General features: G+C 40.5%; 1 protein-coding gene across 3 annotated transcripts in view; it reads right to left on the bottom strand.

Annotated features, from left to right (window-relative positions):
* Positions 1-16,785, bottom strand: part of RCAN2 (regulator of calcineurin 2) — a 258,084-nt gene extending 241,299 nt beyond the window's left edge. Inside the window, exon 1 of one of the 3 annotated variants that reach the window (XM_015136495.3) lies at positions 16,554-16,785. The gene's annotated coding sequence lies outside the window, so the exon portion shown is untranslated. Of the gene's footprint in view, positions 1-15,557; positions 16,172-16,553 lie in introns of those variants that run through there. The other 2 variants (XM_015136496.3, XM_015136494.3) reach the window with 2 other exon arrangements.
* Between the last annotated feature and the right edge of the window lie 5,841 nt (positions 16,786-22,626).

The raw sequence follows: 22,626 nt of genomic DNA, 5'->3' as shown, positions 1-22,626 counted from the left end.
AGCTTCTGGTAGGTGAAAGTCAAGCTCTCTAGGCTAATTTATTGGCCATACAGAGCAGCAATTCCATTTTTTAACTTCAGGTAGGCAGCAAATTGTTATGTCCATTGCAAAGCAGGGAGTAGGGAGGGTAAGTGCCTATTGCAGAAAGGAGATGTGAGCAGGCTGTGAGGAGATGAGCTGCTCCACCCTCTTGTCCAATGTCAAGACACTTGAAGGGAAGTGAAGAAGGATTTTCCAAGGCTTCAGTTCTTCCAAACCAACAGAAAAGCTATAATTCCAACATTCTTTAGCTACTTCAACTTGAAATGATTTCTCTATAGTCACTTCTGTCCCTCCACACAGGTTGGTTTCTGTATTATGTTAAGCAGAGCAGTTGAAATGCTGTACTCTCCAGCATCTGATGGTGACTGCTGCTTCCACTCTCATGGAGCACAGAATGATGGTGACTGCTGCTTCCACTCTCATGGAGCTGCTTGACTTTATGATCTAACACTGGAAGTCAGGAGTTATGTTTATTCATTCAAGAAACAATCATGGAGGGTCTCCCATGCTCTTGATAAACAAAACAAAGCAAATTAAACAATCATGATCCCTGCCCTCACAGCTTTCAGGGTCAAATGGGGATGTTATGAATCACCCAGAATGGGTCTTCTTTCTCTTTTCCAGTATTCATCTAACAGATGTTCTCATGGACTCTTTTTTAAAATTTGAAGCCAAAGATGGAGTATGCAGGTGGACTAAGTAACACCAGTGAAGAAGGCGTAGTAGATAATGGGAATGCAGTAGTGCGTGATGCTGGGAATAAAAATGCCTTTCATCTTTTGTCACCTAAGCTATTATGCTATCTGACCCTCCACAAGCCTTATGAGATCACCAGGGCAGTTATTATAATTCCCATTTTACAGAGTAGAAAACTGAGGCTCAGTTGTTCAACATCTCATGGCTAGAACAGCAGAATCAGAACAAGAATGAAGACCCCCTGAATCTTTATCTTTCCATCCCACTAGGCCAAAATAATGAAGGCAATATTTTTTGGTAAATTGGCATGCATGAAGTGAAACAAATAATCCATAAAGCTATGTAGCATTATTTTTATGGTTAGGTAAAAAATAATCCACTGAATATTAATAATGTAATTAGAATGCTATCAACGGTCATCCAATCTATCCAAAAATTTCAGTAATACTTTATGAGTGCTCGTTACATGCAAGATGCTTAGTCATGAAGGGCACAGCGGTGAGTAACAAAACATGGTGCCAGCCCTCTTAGATCAAATCCTGAAGGTGGAAGGTTCTTTGTATCATGCTGTGATATTATGATATAAAAAGAAACATATATTTTGGTCTTTGTCCAAGGTTCCTGGCTCACAGCTCCTGAAACCCTTGTAATTTCCTAAGTGATTAGAGTGATAGGAGCAATAGGAATATCTTTTGTGAAAATATTTTGTCTTTTGTCCTAGGTTTTTTAAACAGTTCACAGCAGTTACAGAGCAAGAAAGATGAATGTGTCTTCTCTTACTCATTGCAAGCCCCTTTCAGTCAGGAGATGTTTGGAAAGTCCCTAGATAACTGTAAGATGAGGGGCTGGTTGCCAGTGGGAGCCAACTATGTGATTAAAGGGTAAAACTTTCAGTCCCCCAACCCTGACCTCAAAGGAAAAGAAAGGAACTGAAGGTTGAGTTGATCACCAGTGGTCAATCATGTAATCAATCATATCTGAATGATGAATCCTCCAAAAAAAAAACATAAAAGAACAGAGTTTGGATTGCTTCCAGGTTGCTGAATACATTCATGGGCCAGGAGGGTGGCACATCTCAACTGCAGGGGGACAGAAGCTCCTGCATTTAGGGCCCTTCTAAACCTCACTCTATGTAACTCTTCATCTGGCTGTTCATCTATGTCCTTTAGAATCCTCCCCTTCTGCCTCTCCAACTCTGGTACGTAATGATACATGGACTCTGTGGGTTTCTAACAGCTTATTTACCAGACATAAAAAGTGAAAAACAGAAAAGCAGGGGCAAAACATATGAGTTAATCCATTTTTAGGATAAAATTATTGGTGAGATCTTCAAGGCTCAATTTATAAAAATGATAAAATGAGTCTAACATTTTTGGGTAACACATAAAAGCTAGAATCAAATTGTATAAAAACCACAGATGCTGTGTGCTGATGCCTGGCTTTGAATTCCAGCTGTGCCACTTGCCAGCTGTGGGGCCTTGGCAAGCTATTTAACCTCTTTGCGCCTCAGTTTTCTCATCTGTCAAATGTGGATGCAGATACTATGAGGATCAGATGTCATGTTATGAGTAAAAGATTTAAAATAATACCTTGCACAAAGTTCTAGATAAGTGTTACCTATTAATACAAATATTATCTACTGAAAAGAGATTTGCCAGACAATACACTGAGTCCTAACAAAGTATAAAAATAACAAGTTACCAATTCCTACAAAAATCAATGCCATCCTTTTCTCCCCTCTGTCAGTTGAAGACCTGGCTAGGATGTAGGACACATCCATCTTGCCATCTCTAGGGTGGAAGTGCCCTGGCAGAAGGCAGTATAATTAAAAGCAAACTCAGAGAAAGGAACAGAAAAGCTCCTACCATAAAATGGCTAACTTTAAAGTATATGGAAATGTTTGATCAGCTGCTGGCTCAACCTTAAGGATTCCCTGAAAAACTATCAAATACCTCTCTCACTAAAGATAACAAAAGTAAGTATTCCCGCAGTCTTTAAGAATAGCTGTGCACGGAAGATGGACATTAAAATAATAACTACCATTGGTCATTTTCATGAAACATTCCAAGGATGCTATGATGATTTCTTGCAAAGACTGGAATATACAAAGAACGAAAGAGCTGGCAGCAACTCTGGTGATCATTTTGCCCAATACTTTAATGACGTAAACTAGAAAACTGAGGCCAAAATGTTACTAAGGGAAAGCCCAATCTCTCACAAGAAAATCACAGCCCATCTAGGACAAAAGCCCAGCTCTTTGAATTTCCCACTCTGTGCACCCGGTGATAATCTCTCTCTACCACGCAGGCTGCTGGGAAATAATAATAATGATAGTGATATAAGAACAACAACAAACACCTATAACACATTTCTACACATTTTATTAAAACAGAAAACCTTTATTGAAATTGTAAATAACAGAAGAACAGTACATTATGTACAGAAAAATAAAATCCCCTCTTTTACAATATGGCCCTGGGCTACCCAATTCGCACTGCTCTTAAGCTAGCCTTTCCTTCCTGGTTTCCGCCTCCTTCACTCATAAGTCCCATCACATGTCCATGTCCACATGTTATACAATGAGCTTCTCCTCCCTTTCTATCAGAACTCAATGTCCTCCATTCTAGTGCTCCAAAGTCTTACTGGAAATTCGTCATAAGCAACACCAAAAAACTCAGGATAAATATGCTGTCAGATACTACCTCCTCTCCCCATGTCTGCATTTAACAGGGACTTTCTTTTTCTTTACTCAAAAGTAACTAATGTAGTCATTTTGGACAGACTGAGAGATCTTTTAAGCCAGAAGTTTTAAAAATTCCAGTACATTGTCATGGTCTTCTCTGCTTAGGTGAAGCTGGTACTACTTCCTAGCCCAAATTCACAAATCTTTATGGTGGTGATAAGAAAATGATTACAAACAATTGGCGATGTGCATAAACAACTGTGAGTTATCAGAATCGGGACAAAGGGCGACAAAGGATCTACAAGCATCTTGACAGACAGGGCCAACTGAAGGTGCATTAGAGAATCACAGCAATGGAGAGTTTCACCCAACGTCAGACCTTTACTGTCCCAGATAATATTTACAGGTTCAAAGGAAATGTCAATGACTTATCTCTCAAGAAAGACTTAGAGTGGGCAGGTCAGACCTCTGATGGGTGTGAAATCATTTTTTTTTGCGTCGAAGATTTTCATTAGATATTGCAGAATAATTATGTTCAATTTTGAAAAACTGAGTACAGAGCATCCTTTTCAGGAAGAACAATTCAGAATGCTTCCCTTCCCAATTTTGGCTTACATGGCTTTTATTGTAATGACACTTAAATATATACAAACATAAAACTTAATTCTTATAGTTTCAGCTCCTCTAAAACCATCAAATGCCAACTAAAAGTTTTAACCAAATACCAACAAAAGTGTAACACCAATTCCGTTCAAATGAACATTTACTTAATATTCAGATGATGATGTTTTCCTAAGAGTAACCCTCCATTTTCATTATGGCTATGAAACTGAAATCCTCAACACAGGTGTCTTGGGGTTCAGAATCCTCTCACTACCCGCCATGCAGTAGGGTCTGTCTCACATTTTTCTTTTTTTTTTTCTTTTCTTTTCTTTTTTCTTTTCTTTTTTTTTTTTTTTTTTTTGAGATAGAGTCTCGCTCTGTTGCTCAGTGTAGAGTGCAGTGGCGTGATCTTAGCTTACTGCAGCCTTCGCCTCCCAGGTTCAAGCAATTCTCCTGCCTCAGCCTCCCGAGTAGCTAGGACTACAGGCGCTGACCTCCACACCTGGCTAATTTTTGTATTTTTAGTAAAGATGGGGTTTTACCATGTTGGGCAGGATGGTCTTGATCTCCTGACCTTGTGATCTACCTGCCTCAGCCTCCCAAACTGCTGGGATTACAGGTGTGAGCCACCACGCCTGGCCACATTTCTTTATCCACAGCAAAACTAAACATACTGGACCAGTATGCCATGCAGTCATATAGCCTTCACTTGAGGCAAATTACATAAGTCCATTGTTCATTCCCATAAGCCCACGGCCACTAAAATAGCATTGGATCAACTGGATTGCAAATAAAAAACATAAATTTTGGCACCAAAACCATGCATCAGTAGTATTCATTATAAAGTAGGTTCCACAAATGCCTTTACAAATCCCACTTTGACAAGGAATGGTGGGCTGTGGTGACAAAGAGACCATTGGTGAGTCTGGGCTTCCCACTTACTACCAGTATAATTATAGGAGAGTAACTGAACCTTCCTGAGCCTCAGTCTCCTCATCTAAAGAACAGCAGGATGAAAACAGAACTTACCTCACAGGTTTGTCAAGAGGACAATATGTGATAACATGTGGGTCCTTAGCCAGTGCTTGGTGCTTAATAGGTCCTCAATAAATATCTACAATTATTCCTGTTCAGTTGCTTTGTATCCAAGTTCCACAAAAGAAGAAAGAATGTGCTCTCTTACCAAAACAGAAGCATTTCAAAATAATTTGAGTTTCAGACAGAAGAAGCACTTAATACGACTGCCTATAAAAAATTCAGACACTGCTCTCAATCATATCTGGTGCTTTGTTATGTCACAGAGATGTGGTACTAGGTCACATTCTGGAGAAAAGAAACCTATTCACCCACGCAAAATGAAATTAGACAAACTTATCATGTAGAGTTACTTGTTTTTTTTTTCTTTTCTTTTCTTTTTTTTTTTTTTTGAGACAAAGTCTCGCTCTGTTGCCCAGGATGAAGTACAATGGCACGATCTCAACTCACTGCAAGCTCCGCCTCCCGGGTGCCCGCCACCACGCCCAGCTAATTTTTTTGTATTTTTAGTAGAGATGGGGTTTCACCGTGTTAGCCAGGATGGTCTCGATCTCCTGACCTCATGATCCACCCATCTCGGCCTCCCAAAGTGCTGGGATTACAGGCGTAAGCTACTGCACCCGGCCACTTGTTTTTATAGTTAATAATTGTGTGAAGAGAACAAAGGCTTTAAAGACATTTGAAGGTGTTGATATCTTCAAGTTTGTGTTTCTGAATTATTTAGAATAAATATGATGGATAGTCAGTTCATTTTACCACTGACTGACTGCCCGCCATATGCAAGTCATAGTGATGAGCGTAGCAGGGGCCATTGCGATGAATTAGTAGGCTCAGTCTTTACCCTTGGGGCACTTACTGTCTACAGGGAGGTGTAGGTAAACAAGTAAGAAACTTAAAGTCTACTGAACTCTAATTTCCCTAAAGATGGGAATTATGTCTTACTGGTTTTTATACCCTAGTGGTCAGCACACCTCATTCATAAGTAGAGATAAATGAATCAATGAAATATATCAGTGAATAAGATACACAGGTTATCTATGGATGTGCCATAAATATAGGTTCAACAAAGAGTGATGGCTCTTCTGAGGGCTCAGGAATTGAAGAAATATAAAAGAGATGGAATTTGAAGAAAGACTTGAATTTCAAGAAACAGAGATGGGAGAAAATCCAATTATAATTTTATATAGTTGCAGTGTTTTCTAAATTGGTTCGCATTAGTAAAACAATTCTTACTCTGATTATTATTATATCTAGCACTTCTATAACTCTTCATATCTGAAAATTGTATGCATTTGCTTCTTAGGTTGTTATTTGTTACAAAGACTTTTGATTTATTTATAAACAACTTGGTGGTTCATTATTTGTTAGAATAGGAAGCCGAAGAAGTAATATCTGGTCTCTTGCAGCTGTGTCTCAATTATTACTATTGGCCTCCTGGGGTTCTCTAATAAGTAGCCATAAAAAGTCAATTTGCAACTAGGAAAAGAAATGCATATATTTGGTAGCATTTACACTGCCATGATTGACAATAGATATAAATGACAGAAACCCTACAATTTTAGAATAACTTCATCTTGATATTAGCATAAAGAAAGAGGTATAGGAATGGTGTGTTTAAGCAATGATTAGGATACTATAAAGGCTGCATATAACTATCTCAATAGGAAAAATCTAAAAGCAAGAAGAGACATAATTTTGATACTTTGGAAAATCACTCAAAGGACTGGCTGATCCAAAAAGGAATAATAAAAACTGAGTAAAAAACACTTGAGGAAAAAAAACTGTTATCTTAAAGATAAGCTCTCACCAAACTAGATTATGAACCATTTCTAGATAAAGAACCAAGGTTAAATTCTCATCAACTGGCCTCAAATGAGTAATACATTTTTTAATATTAAAAATAATATTAATTTAATATTAAAGGATATTAAATTTAATATCCTTTAGCTATGTGTATATATTCTGCTATCTGAATACCACTCCCCTTTTTGTGGAAGAGGAATAATATCTGTTTTCAAGCCCTAGGATCATTGAGAGAGGTAAGAGAAGAAGAATGAAAACAGAGGCTAAAGGTAAAGTCCCTAAACAGTGAAAGGGAGGATGCTGCCATGATCTGGGATTGCATTTTTGGAAATGGGGCAAGAGGAGTGCTGTTGGGGTTTGTTGGGAAATCCACCATGTCTAGCTCCCAGATATATGGAAATGGGTCCCAAATACTAGTTAGGTAAAGGTCTCTAACCTGCATTATTCTTTGGATTTTCTTTCCTATAAGATACGCCCTTGAAAGTTATACTGTCATAAAAATACCCAGGATTAGTTTTCATGAATATCCATTAAGATATTTCTAATTTTACTCAGATAAAATAACCTTCTCATAGTATCACATCTTGGCTTGAACTGTAAGACAATAGCCAGGGGTGGTTGTGAGGACATCATAAAGGTTGAGCTAAGAGGAAGAAGCTAAATGAAGGGTAAAAAGCACCAAAAGCATGGCATATGTTTAATCTTTATCACCCAAGACAAAAGTCTTTGGATAAACAGTCATCTTTGTATACGCATAAGATTTTAAAGACTATTTTAAGGAACAACTGAAAGCATTATGAGGAGCTGCCACATTTGGGGATTCCACTTTTAGAGATCCTGAAGGTCATTCTGTGAATCGTAAGTGGTCATTCCCTTCAGTGCTTGCCATATGGCTTCCTGGGAGCTGTCTGGTAGGAAGGAGCACAGGGGAAACCGCTCACCCAGATTTCCCCACAAGGACACTGTGGACTGCCCCATGTCCCATGTAAGCTATTGAAAATTACACTAGAACATAAGTGAGCCCATCTAGAGCCATTCTAAGTGTCTTAATGTCCCTAGTTTCCACTTTAATTATTTGAGCAGTTTTCCTACAGCCTGCAGGAAGTGGTTGTTGGCTCGATGAAGGTAAGTTGGATCCAGCGGAGCCACAGGAAGCTCTCTTCAGGTTTACCATTCCATCTCACCTCCACCTGGAGCTGGCCCTTCCAAATCAGTCTGCATAAACGTAGGGGCTATGATAGCCCTCTTAACCTTCCAAAACAAAAGACACCGAACTCCCAGTGTGACTACAAACAGAATGGGAAGGAAATCTCCTCTCCCCACCCATAATATCTCAGGAGGCTGAAACCAAACCAGCATCCAGGGTGCAAGCCAAGAATCCCCACCGTGTCCATGTGTGATGGCACTTAGACACAAGGTCAGAAGGTCAGCATTTGAAAATCTGACTGAGCAAGTATTTCAATTCAGAGCATCACCTAAATGTCACCTTGTCAAATTTTTTTTGTTTGCCTTGTCAAATTTTGAAGTGTAATGGGCAGAACAGAAGTCACCAAGAGACAGAGAAATAAGAAAATAAAAGCTACCAAATAAACACATTTTGTGATTATGCCAGTTGCTAAATACGTTTCCTGACCAAAATTTGACACTTTTTAAAATAAATAGTTGCTTGTATATCACAAAAGATCAAGTAAATATTAATGCCCACAGCAGGACAAAATTAACATATTCACAAATTATTAGTTTTCACTTGTCAAGGCTAAGAAATTTTGCTGTTGAGCAAATAAAATTTGTTTGAACCACCATTAATTTATCTGAATTTACACTGCTATTTCAAAATTCAGGTGCTGAGATCTGTAATCAAATAAATAATTTCTTTCTTGATAAGTTATTAAACCTCATAACAGAAGTCTAAACTGAGCATTGATTTGTCTCGGCCAGATACTGGGCTTTTAGCTTCAATAGTTATAGAAGTCAAAATAATCAATTAAATTAATCTAGCCTGACTTTTAGACAAATTTATGGGGGAAGATAATTCAAATTGGCTGTTTACCTCAACAAATTGGTCAATATAATCAAAATACTATAATTGATATGGTAGCCTAATAGTAAATGTAAAGCCTTTTTTTTTCTTTGAAAAGACTAATTGGAATAGTCATCAAATTAGAAAAATGACCATTTAAGTGATTTTTAAGAAGATTCCAACTGGTTATCTCAGTTATTTATTCAAAACGGTTTTCTCTGCATTGTGTCTCAGTGAGAAGAAGGTGAACAAAGACCTGCCTGTCTGAAGCTTGCCCGAAAACAGAAGGTGAGCTAGTCAAAACCAACTAAAGCAACAACAGAACCAATGCAAATAAGTGCCCATATTTGCTGTCAATATTTTTCAGGATAATTTTTCAGGATTTAAAAACTGTTTTTGTTGAATTGAGAAGCCAGAAGAAGCATACTGAAGCAGTTCTCACATAAGCAGAGTTGGTTCTATTCTACTTAGCGTAGGTCTGCGTTAGCAGATCAGCAGGCTGTGATGACAGCTGTCAGCAGTCAAGTCTCTCACTGAGGCTGCTATATTCATGGGCCAGGCCACTGATAACAGAAATATCAGGAGACAAGCCATCCATAGAAATCAACTTTCCTACAAACACTCATGTATGTTGAATCTACCAGATCCCCACCCACTCATCCTCAACTTCCTAAAAGAAAGCCTAACTTCCTTGAACCAATTGTTAGGCATGAATATTTCCAGGGCAGGGTCTATCTCTGGAAAGCACTAACACCATTCAGCCCTTATCTTCACCAAAAAGAGTGCTTACAAGAAGGACAGAGGTGACAACTGCATTCTCCCTCATTGCTTGTGGGGATGTTCATTAGTATAACCTGCTAAAAAAACAATTAAAGGCAATGTCAGTATACAGAGAAAGCCTTAAGAAGATCTGTTTGAGCCAATAGTTCCACTTCTAACAATCTTTCCTAAGAAATAATCCAAAACATAGAAAAAATTTGTGCTCAAAGATGTTTATCAAAGTAGTATGTATGATATTTTAAATAATTGGGAACGATCTGAATGTTCAACAATGGGGGAAAGTGTAAATGAATTATGACAAAATTATGCATGGAAATGCTATGCAGCTAATGAGAAAAATATTCAAAAAGATTATTGGCCTCATGTGAAAGTTATTTTAAATTTTCAGGGAAATGCACAGCGTGCAAAATTCTGTACACAGTTATCATTCCATTTCTATAAAAATATGCATATAAAAATTGAAAAGTACATCGAAATGTTTATAGTTATTGTCAATTGCTCATGGTAATATGTTATTTTAATTCTCTTTTTATACTTTCCTGTATTTTCCAAAGTTTTTCTAGAAAGCGCGTATGTCCAAGAAAAAAAAAATTAAAACTTCAGGGCAGAGGGTCCCTAGTTTTCCTGCTGAGTGGACAGGCCTCAGCAGACACTGGAAAATATTTCTAGCCTTCATGAACAAACTCCATATCCTGCCTGTCACTCACACTTGATGTAAACCCTGATGATGACTCCTTCTTGCACTCCACATCATGCGTATCCTTTCCTCGACCTTGGCTTTGACTTTCACCCTTCTCTGTTTATACTAAAACACCCCTCTGGCAGTACCTCTCCTCTTCAAACCACAGTCGCCTTCCCGCTTCACCAGCTGGACCCAGTTCCATGTCCTGATCAGCCCTGGCCTGACACTGGTACTGACAACAAATAAGTTACCCCTGAAAAAAACAATCTATTTGTACCAAAGAACAGGGCAAGGAAATACAACATTCTTAATGCATTATATAAATGTATTTTATACGCATTGGACATCTTTCTTCTCACAGCCATGGTACTATACCAGGCCCATCTATAATTGATTTCCTGTTATTAGTAGGTCCCTATTGTGACTATCATCCTCAACATCTGTGCAAAGCATTCCATTTTCCCGTGCACTTTCACAAACTCATGGTACGTCACCCTCACACCTCTGTAAAGTGGGGAGATTAAGTATTATTTTCCTAATTGTACAGATAAGAAAACTACAACTCAGAGACCCGGCACTGAGTGGCTTATTCCCTCTGATCCTAAGGGTGTGCTCTTCTGTAAATAGTGATGATAATACCCACCTCGTGGAGTTGTTGTAAGGATTAAATGAGATAACGTATGTAGCATGCTGAGCAAAGCATCTGGAACAGGGGCAGCATTCAACAAATGCCAGCTCCTATGACTGTTAGGTCAATGGGAAGCTCAAGGTCACATAGCAGGGAAATGACAGCACCAGGATTGAGATCCAGGCTTTTTCATGCCAAGTCCGTGCTCTTTATACTTCATTCCCAACACTGAGAAGTATTAAGGCATGGCCCATGGCTTCAAAGAAATTATAATATTTTGGAACAGGTAAATCTCAATTACACGATACAATAAAGCAATTATTCCCACAAAGAACTAAGGAAATAGCAATAAAATCTAGGACCTAGTTCTAAAATAATACATTTTTGGGGGGGTCCAATAGCTACCATTACAATGGTACATTGGTACAATGTCTTTTTATGCATACATTCCAAAGCTTAGGATCCCCAAATTTCATCGCTGGTCTTACAGTAAGTTGAGTATAGAAGATCTGATATGAAAATAAGGCTGTTTCCATCCATACTATAAAAAAAACTTTTCTGTGGGCATTTTGAACTGGAGGGAGTTTGACCTGTATTTGGAAGCATTTCTTTAACTTCTGGAAAGTACCATTCATGGTCACTCATTTTTAAGGGATTTTTGAAGTTTCCGTTGAGTTTAAAGCTGCTTCCATCTTTAAAAATATTCCTCAACTAATTAATTTAACTTACAATATATGACACCTGGAGTTGGTAACAAGCGAAAAGACACAAGAACAGTGAATACTTTATAGGCAGACGCAGAAAACTCTTCAGGAAGACAAGGCACATATCTGTGCACAGACACACACAGAACAAAATCATTCTGTCCCCTCTCTATTCTATGCCATAATAATAGAATCCAGTATGACCAACCATGGCATTACTATTTCTTTATTTACAGCAATACTGGCCTCCTTATAAGCTGGCAAAAGAAGAATTGAAAACTCTGTGTTGTGGGAATGTTGACGCTCCTCTATCTCTGAAAAGGTAACCTATTAATGAATACTTGAGAGACACACATTTTGAAAGCTATTTAATGTGCTGTGTGTTTTTATACTACCAATATACATTTCTTTCTTAGATAAATAGATGATACTCAACTAAGAGGTGGCCCCTATCAAAACTATGAAGTAGGAAACTTTGTCTTCAGAAACACTCTACCTTTCCCTCTCTATATTTACCCTAGGGGCAAAGGGTGGGACCTCCATTTCCTGAGCACCTTCACCGAGAGGGACTTGTGCGTGGTGCCTGGTTTACAGTACCTGCTTCAATCCTCACAATAACCTCACAATATGTGCATTAATTGCCCCAGTTTCTCAGACATGAGAAAACTCTGGTAGAGTTAAAGTAACATGTCTAAAGAAAAGAAACTGGTAAGTGACAATGGAGATTCCTCTACTTTAGTGCCCATGCAGGCAGGGTTCTCCTTCCAGAAGCATGCTTCCCCAACCTCAGGCACTCCCATTAGCTCTGTAAAATGGATCGGTTCACACCAAGCTATTAAGGAGAAGCCACCATTTGTGTTAATCCTCTTTGAAATATTCCTATGCTCTAAGTGATCAGACAGGTACGACCTTAACCCGGACCAATGGTTCCAGTAGCAGAGAATTTGAGAAAGCAAACAGCGAGACTTCAGAATGTCAAGACTCCCTAGAGAGCATCTAACCAACCTCTTGTTCCATGAATATACAGATTTAAAATAATGAAAGCCTGAGATGGGATGTGACTTTGCGAACATCACACAGCAAATCAGGTGTAGAGCCCAGTCAAAAGCCAGGACTCCTATCTCAGTCTAGTTCTCTTTTATGGCGTCAGCCACAAATATCCAAACCTAGGGCAAAAACATATTCCAGGATAAAAAAAATAATTATTTTAATGCATTAATTCACATTGGAAATTCAGAATGCTGGTCAGAGCCTGGGCTTCAATTCTAGGTGCACTTCTCACAAACTGTGTGACCTACGCACGATATCCTCTCTTTGCCTTGGTTTTCTTGTCAGTCATCTGAGAATAACAACAGTGCCTGCCTCATAAGGTTAGTGGGAAGATCAGATGTGATAAACCATGTACAGTTCTAACTTCCTTGTGCTCAGTATGTAGTAAGCACTGAATAAATGTTAGATATTATCATTATTATCCCTGTTACCACTAGTAGTAGTTCAAATAACTGAATTCATAGTATCACTTTTGGGGATAAAGGTAGAAACAACTTCCTGTTATTAAGTTTGTCTCTCCTTCTTCTCTAAAAGCAGCTTTACACAGTCTCAGAAATGAAGGGAAATGAGATCAGTAGAAGGTGGCACCAGAAATGAAGAAATTACATTTGAAAATAAAAGTGCCTACTGAACATTTTCATTTGGTTGTTCAAAATAAAAATTCTCCATCTTTCTTAAGTCTGCTCTTATTTACTCCCTAACTCAGTTAAAAGCCTGACCATCCTCTAGACATCTAAGCTTCTCCTTCCATACCACCATCCACTTGGTGACCAATGCTACTGATCCTCCCCTTGAAATGGCTCTGTATAGATCTCTTCTCTTTCCTCTAGGCCATCTGGTTCAGGCACATTTCATTTTATGAGTTTTGGGGTTTTTGTTTTGTTTTGGCCTGTGCCACTCCAATGGTCTAAAATTTCCTCATTCCTTTTTGCAACCCCACCTCCTCACAACTCCAAAGTCGTTTTTGCAAAATGTAAGTTAGATGAAATCATTTCTACCATTAAATAATTTCTACCATTTCTCCTCCTTAGCAGGGTATATTCACAATCCAGCCTCAGTGAAACCTTTCTAGACATTCCCGTCTTCCCTCAGAACATGTAGGGGTCCTCCTAATGTGACCTTTCTGTCATGTGTGTATGTTGTTCCTTCAATGTGGAACACCCAACCCCTTCTCTAGACAACTCCTACCACCTATTGGGATCCAGACCAAATGTAAACTCTTCCAGATTCCCTCCACTCTTTCTTTTGTTGGCTCCCACTAAACTTGTTTCTATCTTCATTAAACACTCATGATGTTGAATCATTATCATTTATTTTCTTCTCCTTTTCTGCTAAATTGATTTCTGGGAGGCATGGGCCTCATCCTTTTAGCCTCTGGCACAGGACCTAGAAAGCACACAGTAGGTGCCCAACAAATAATTACTGATTCGATTGAATGGATGCTACAGAAAGTAAAATGAACAGGAAAATGAGACCTCGGACACTGTCAATGTTAGTCTCAATAAAAAGAATTTGTGATATGTATGACTATCTGCAAATGATTATGCAAGTGGTTTTTAACACTGTGATGTGCACTTGCAAATGAGAAAGCTCTCGAGTTCCCACTTCTGTCTGTTAAATGTTCATCACTGGAGAAAGAGTCATATCCTCCCAAATTTAGGTGAATTCTGGAGGACCTGCACACATTAAGCATTTTAAGAGCTCTTAGAATCATGTAGCTTTAGATGAGAACACTTTTCCCTCACAAAATTCTATGCACTGGACTCAGGTAGTAGATGCTTAATAAATGCTGATTTGATTTGCAGTGGATTTGAAATCAAAGTGCAACTCACATTTTAGACTAATTCAACTCAATGACTGATCATAATATAATAGCTCTAAGGCTAAAGAAAATCAATGAGTATGCTGAAAAGCAGCCAAATGCTCACTCCCCTGCCTAGTTCCACCATTAGTGCTGACCTGCCTCTTGATCCTTCCCAGCTTTTGGGTATTTCCAACTTCACTGTGCCCCCAGAATACAGAGGCCGGTTAGCAAGTGTTGCGTGGTGCCTTGTGATATCTTTGTTCTTCGTTTTGAAGTTGATGTAATAAAGGACCATAAAGACGTGAAATTTGAGTTGCACTGTTAAAGTTGTCCTACATTTCTTAAAGTCTCCCCTCTGTATGGTAAGTGAAATTCTGGCTGAAGGGAGAGAGAAGTGTGAGTTGGAATGCTGTGATATCCCTTCATCTCTAATTGTGGAAAATTGTGGGAATGCGTATTAAAGGAATCCCAGAAACTTTTGTTTTTACTAAACTGAGACTTTAAAAAAAATTCATTTGGCAGTTGAACACGTCTATCCCATTGTAAGAAACAGGAAAGATTCAAAGCATGCACTCTGCTATAATTCATTTTGGGATAAGAAAAAGGCAGAAGTGCCTTGAAGAATAAATCATTAACTAAAAGGCAAACCGAGGCACCCTGGAAACCAGCGAGACCTGGAGGCGGCCAAGGGATCAGGCGGCTGGGATTTGCCTGTTCCCTCTAGTGACTTCTGGAGCGAAGCATCCCACAGGCAGGACGAACCCGGCACACTGCGCTCCAGTCCATTTCACTTTTCAAACTTGAAGTTATTTTTAGATGACCCAAGCCCGCTAATCCCAAGCAGGACAATTCTCAGCCCGCTGCACCTCAGCGCACCTATCACCTCCCCAGCCTCTGCATTTGGCAAGAAGGGGGTCTCTCAATCTTCTTTGCTCTCTGCATCTAGTTAGCTAGCCTCTTCTATCCCCCTCTCTAAGCCTCAGTCTTGGGGATCACAGGCGTCATCCTCGTTCCTTCACTTACGCACCTGCTGCTGCTTCCAGGAAGGCGAACCCCCGGGCCACGAGCAGTGGGGAAGGGGCTCCTTGGGACCCGCGCCCCCTAGAGGGGGGTCGCGGGAGATCTCCGTCCCCACGGCCGCAGCCCGGACTGACCACAGATCTGGAGACAAACCCCACCCCCGCCGCCGCCCCCGCCCTGCACCCAGACCCGGTCCCGCGGCCAGAGCCCCGCCGCGGTCCCCCGGCACGACCCGGGGGCTGCTGTCAGCCCCGGCGGGACGGGGTGCCTGGGCGAGCCTGGCCGGCGCGGTTACATAACCGACCTGCTGGGCGTCAGCGATGCGCCGGCGGAGGCGGAGGCGGAGGCGGCGGCTGGGGCGTCCGCGGGGGCCAGCTGCTACAGCGCGCTGCGCTGCCTGCTCACCTGCCCGCCGGTGCGAGCGCGTGGGGGCGGTGCGGTGCCCGCGGGCCTGGGCGTGGGGCCGTACGCGGCGCGGCGCGCCCCGCCTCCCGCTCTCTGCGGCCGTGGGTCGGTGGGTCTCTGTGTGCTGCCCGCTCCTCCCCGCAACCTCCGCCGCCGTCACCCGGGACAAAGCGGCTCCAGGGAGGGGCTGAGCCGGAGGCTCTCGCAGGAGCCGGCGGAGATGGGCGCGTCCCCAGCTCCGACTCATCGGGCCAACCTCCAATCAGACCCAGGGAAACCGAAAGCCCCTGTCGGGCCTCCTCTCATCTCCTCCCTCCTGACCCGGTGCCCTCCCCCGTCCCCCACCCACCGCACCTCCGGGGCTCTCACCCTGCCCTCAGCCCCGCACTCCCTCCTTTCCACTTCAGGTGCCCGGGAAGGCGCAGGAGCCTCCGGGGACCTGACGTGGGAGCCTGGCCGCAGGAGTCCCGGCCTCAGCGGGGAGAGGCTCCTCGGGGTCCCATACTAAGCTGAGGGTGAGGGGGCAGCGACAGCCCAGAAGAAATGGGCAGAGACGCAAACTGTGGTTGGGGAGTACTGGGAGAAAGACTCTTCTTACCAGATGTCTGAGCCCCCCGACTCTGGCTAACTGAGGAAATGTCGGGGAGCCCCTGGTTGGTTCCCCCGGGCTTCTGCACTTGGTGGGCGCTGGCGCCCTCTGGCTGGAGTCCTGCGCCCGGCCCAGCCCAGGCCGCTGAAGGTGCCCTGCGCGGGCTTCACAGCTTTGCCAGGATTTGCAGCCATCAGACCTGAGGACAGAAGGGCTGGGGCTGCAAGGACTTCTATTGTGTGAGAGCCGTGACACAGTGAGTGGGAGGTTGGTATCCTACAGCAAACGGGACTGAAGGTGAAGCGGAATGTAGGGTAGATCTGTTGCTCAACAAAGTTAACCCCACTAGAAGTCTCTGCTTTACGGAATAAAGCAGTTCAAATGGGCGAGGAAGCCTGTGGCTTACGGGTGACACAGATAGGAACAGGACTGAGTCTCATGGCAAGAGAATGTGAATTATGCAAAAGATCATAATAGGGAGAGTGCGGGAAATTAAAGGAAGGGGGTATGCAGATCAACCTGAGGGAGAGAGTCGATAACATTCAAATCAGATTTGTGTTCTGTCATCTTTCTAATTGCTACATAAATAAGCCGTTTTCTTTTTGCTTTTTATGCCTTTTGATTTTCTGATAACAATGTTACGATTGCACTGAAGCAGTCCATAAGCTTCACAATCATTCTTCACTTACCCAGACACTACGTTGTTTTTTTCCAAAGTTGACATAGAATCACGTTTCCCCCCCGCCCCAACAAAAAAAGGTAGACATTGGCTCTTCTCTCTGATTAATCTGCATTAATATAAACACAATTTCAGAATTGAAAATGACCTTAGGCTTCCCCTCGTCCAGCCTTCCCCTGGATGCATAAATCTGTAAATAATCGTTGATTTAGATAATTGCCGTTTGGGATATAATTGTCTGAAAGGGCATTCTTAAGTTGAGCAAAAATTTGCCTCCCTTGAATCATCAGTTCTCGCTTACTTTTTGAAGTCAAAGAAACCAAGTCAAATTCCTCTTCTATCTTTAAAATATGTAAAAATAGCTAGCACGTCTAATGCACTCCAGGATCCCCTTTCTTTCCAAGTAAAGCATCCCCAACCCTTTAAACAAAATCTCACTTATTAGGGAGTACTTCTTAGAATCTTCGCCAAACTGATGACTTTCATCTTAACAGGGCCTATTTATTAGTTTGTGAATATACATTTACAAATAAAATTTTCAACTTATAGAAGCAATATATTCATTGTAGAAATTTTGAAAAGTTGGAAAAACACAGGTTTTAATGTGAGAACTAAATGAGGTAATACATGTAAAACACCTAAGCACAGTGCCTGGCACAGGGTGATACTCAACATATGTTAGTTGTTACCAAAATCAACATGGCCATTTTCCTAACACCAAATATAGATATTGTTACTCTTCTAGATGCTTTTTCTGAGTTCTCACAGCCACGTATTCCTCCTTCTACTGCTAAGAGAAATTCTGTGTTTGTCAGCTTGTGTGAAGAATGAAGCATAATCAATGAGGGACAAAAATGAAAAGTGACGATAGCCTCTTTTTATTCACCTTGAGAAGAACAAAATGTTACTGGCAAAACAAATGTTAAGGGCAAGAAGAAAATACAGAGAGAAAAAGAGTTTATGGGATGAGGTCTGAGTTTGAAGAGGGTTTTGGAGATCAGAAGGAGTGAGGCTAAAGGGTAGCTAATGTTAAGAATGGTGGTAAATAAGATTAGAATTTTGGTTTGCTAACATTTATTGAGCATTTAGTATATGCCACACTCCATACCAATGAATTTTTATACATTAATTCATTTCACTTTCATGGCAACTCTATTAGATAGGTACTATAATTAGCCTATAGTAAAGAAAACACAGAAAGATTAAATAAATGACTTGCTGAAGCTAACAAGTGGAAAGCTGAATTCACACCTAGACAACCTGGCTTTGGAGTCCCCACTAGGCTGCCTCTCAATGGTTGTACATGACATTATAAATATAAACTTTTAGGTTCACAGAAAAGTTGAGGAGAAAGAACAGAAAGCTCCCATATACTGCCTGCCCCCACATATGCATAGTCTCCCTGACTATCAAAGTCCGACACAGGAGTAATACAATGAATACAGCTACATGAACACAACATTATCAACCCAAGTCCATAGTTTACAGATTCACTCTTGGTGATGTACTTTTTTGAGTTTGAACAAGAGTATAATGACCTAAATCCACCATTATAGTTTCACACAGAATAGCTTCACTGCCGTAAAAATCCTCTGTGCTCTGCCTATTCATCCCATCCTCCCCACTAAGCTCTGGCAACCACTGAATTTCTAATTGTCCCCATACTTTTGCCTTTTCCAGAATGTCATATAGGTGAATGTCATTTCAGATTGGCTTCTTTCACTTAATATGCATGTAAGTTTCCCTGTCTTTTCATGGCTCAAATAACCCATTTCTTTTTAGCACTGAATAATATTTCATTGTCTGGATATACCACAGTTTATTTGTTCATTCACCTATTGGAGGACAACTTGTTGGCTTCCAAGTTTTGACAATTATTAAAAAGTTGCTCTAAGTATTCATGTGCAAGTTTTTGTGTGAATGTAAGCTTTTAACTTGTTTGGGTAAATATCAAGGAGTGTGATTGATAGATCATATAGTAGGTTTAATTTTGTAAGAAACTGACAAACTCTGCTGAAGGGGCTATAGCATTTTGTATTGCCACCAGCAATGAATGAGACTTCCTGTTACTCCACATCCTCACCAGCATTTGGTGTTGACAGTGTTTGGGATTTTCACCATTCTAATGGGCATTTCATTATTTTGATTTGTAGCTGCCTATTGACATGATGTTGAGAACTTTTATATGCTTATTTGCCATTTGTCAAATTTATATGCTTAAAGCCATTTGCAATGCCTTATTTGCCATCTTCTTTGGTGAGGCGTCAGTTCAGATCTTTTGCCCATTTTTAAAATCAGATTATTTTCTTATCGTCGTTTTTCTTGTTTTCTATTGTTAAGAGTTATTTTTGTATTTTGAATAAGAGTTCTTTGTTAGATATGTCTTTTATAAATATTTTCTCCTGCCTGGTACTTGTCTTCTCATTCTCTTGACAGTGTCTTTTGCAGAGTAATTTTTATTTATTTATTTATTATTTTTCTGAAATGGAGTCTCTCTCTGTCACCCAGGCTGGAGTGCAGTGGCGCGATCTCGGCTCTCTGCAACCTCCGCCTCCTGGGTTCAAGCAATTCTTCTGCCTTAGCCTCCCGAGTAGTTGGGACTACAGGCGCCCGCCACCATGCCTGGCTAATTTTTTGTATTTTTAGTAATAACGGTGTTTCACCATATTGGCCAGGCTGGTCTCGAACTCCTGACTTTGTGATCTGCCCACCTCGGCCTCCCAAAGTGCTGGGATTACAGGCGTGAGCCACCGCGCTCGGCCTGCTTTTCTTTTTAATAAAGTCCAGCTTATCAATTTTTTATAGATTTTACCTTTTGCACTGTTTCTAAAAAGTTATCACCAAACCTGAGGTTATTTAGATTTTCTTCCATGTTATCTTCTAGGAGTTTTATGGTTTAGAATTTTACATCTAGGTCTATTATCTATCGTGAGTTAATTTTTGTGAAGGTTATAAGGTCTGTGCCTAGAATCTCTTTTTTTCTTTCATGTGGGTATCCTCTTGTTCCAGCACTATATATTGAAAAGATTATCTCTTCTCTGTTGAATCATGTTTGGACCTTCATCAAAGATAAGTTAACTATGTATTTGTATGGGTCTATTTCTGGGCTCTGTATTCTGTTCCACTGATATATTTGTCCTTTCACTCAGACCACATTCTCTTGATTACTATAGCTTTATGATAAATCTTAAAGTCAAGTTGGTTTGGTCCTCTGACATTGTTCTTCTCCTTCAATATTTTGTTGACTACTCTAGATCTTTTGCCTTCCCATATAAACTCTAGAATCATTTTGTCAACATCCAGAAAATAATGCAGTTTAGACTGGGATGCCATTTAATCTACAGATCAAGGTGGGAATAACTGACATATTGACCACACTGAGTCTTCCTATGCATAAATATGGAATATCCCTCCATTTATTTAGTTCCTCTCCGATTCCTTTTATTAGAGCTTTGTAGGTTCACTCACAGAGATATTGTAAATATTTTATTGACTTTATGCTTAAGTATTTAATTTTTTTGGCTTTTGCTCATGTTTTAATTGGTCTGTCTTTTTTGTGTAGGGTTGTAAGAGTCCTTTAAGAATTTTGGATATTAACTCCTTCTCAAATATATGATTTACAAATATTTTCTCTCATTCTGTGAGTTATCTTTTCCCTTTCATACATATTTTATACATATGTATGTATATAAATTTACTTCTTTATTTCTATGTCTACTTTTATATATTGAAAATCATGAGTTTGCAACAATCCCGCAATTCCAATCCAACACCATAGGCTTTATTCTCGTTTTTCTCCTTTTCCAATGTATACCTCTTTTCTCTAACAATGGGAAAACATGGCTCCTATCATCCTCAATAAGTTTATTTTTCCAGTCTTTTTTGGGCGCGTGCCCTACTCAGACACCCTCTTTGTACAAGCCTTGACTCCTACTGTACCATCCTTTGTCTGATGACCTCCTCTCCCCTGCCCAACCCATATAATGCTGTCTTCCTGCAAGAGAAAGAAGAGAAAAGAGATGAGAGAAGAGACTTTGAGTAAATTATTATTTACTCAATAGGGCCAGGGATGGTGGCCCACACCTGTAATCCAGCACTTTAGGAGGCTGAGGTGGGAAGATCACTTGAACTCAGGAGTTCAAGACCAGCCTAAGCAACATGGCAAAACCATGTCTTTACAAAAATACAAAACTTAGTCAGGCATGGTGGTGTGTGCCTGTAGTCCTAGTTACTTGGGAGGCCGAGGTGAGAGGATCACTTGAGCCCAAGAGGTTGAGGCTGCAGTGAGCCGAGATCATGGCACTGCACTCCAGCCTGGGTAATAAAGCAAGACCTTGTCTCTAAATAAATAAATAAATAAATAAATAAATAAATCGAATGTGTATGTGATCAGAGGAGGGTAAAATGGATCCATCACATCCATTCTCCTGAATACTATTTCTGTTAATTCTTCTTAAGTGCCTATATAGTTATTTTGCTGTCAGATCACTCAGTTGATTCATGTTGAATTTACTTTCAACTATAATCCCTGTCTTTTAAATACTTTGCTGCACAACAATAGACCTCTCCCAATACTCACCTCATATTCTCTATCTGCAGAGTAGAATTTTTAAACAAAACATTCTTGTTAGAATGATCCTATAATTTCACAAGCTGAGATCATTCAGAGCTTAATTTTTGCCTTCAGTGTGTTAAGTATCTGTTATCCCATCCAGATTTGTGTCATTGGCAAATTTTCTAAGTATGCTGTCTACACCCTTATTTAAGTCAGTGATAAAACTGAATGAGGTTAGAGCCTGGGGACCACTACTTGAGACCTCCATTATTGTCAGTGATTGTCAAAGGACACACAAAAGTCATGCTCACTTTGAACAGTCAGAATCTGGGGACTGTCCCACAATACATATTTCCTCCTGTGATTCTAATGTGCTTCCATGGTATCCATATTTCTTTTCCTTTTCCCTTCTGCTCTGAGTTGGATCGAAATGCTTTTGTAATTGATATTATTAATATAAGAACATCATATATCTTAGGTCTATGGGGGAAAATAGGTTGAAAATTATCACTCTATTAAATTAGAATTCTTTATACATAATTCAAGTAACCGAAGATAATTAAAATATGTATGTCTCGGCTGGGCTCAGTGGCTCACGCCTGTAATCCCAGCTTTTTGGGAGGCCGAGGTGGGCGGATCACGATGTCAAGAGTTGGAGACCATCCAGGCCAATATGGTGAAACCCCATCTCTACTAAAAATACAAAAATTAGCTAGGCATGGTGGCACGTGCTCGTAATCCCAGCTACTTGGGAGGCTGAGGCAGGAGAATCACTTGAACCCGGGAGGCGGAGGCTGCAGTGAGCTCAGATAGCACCATTGCACTCCAGCCTGGGCAACAGAGAGAGA

The sequence above is a fragment of the Macaca mulatta genome, chromosome 4 (assembly GCF_049350105.2).
Source record: "Macaca mulatta isolate MMU2019108-1 chromosome 4, T2T-MMU8v2.0, whole genome shotgun sequence".
NCBI lineage: Eukaryota > Metazoa > Chordata > Mammalia > Primates > Cercopithecidae > Macaca > Macaca mulatta.
This window is presented reverse-complemented; position numbering and strand designations above follow the sequence as displayed.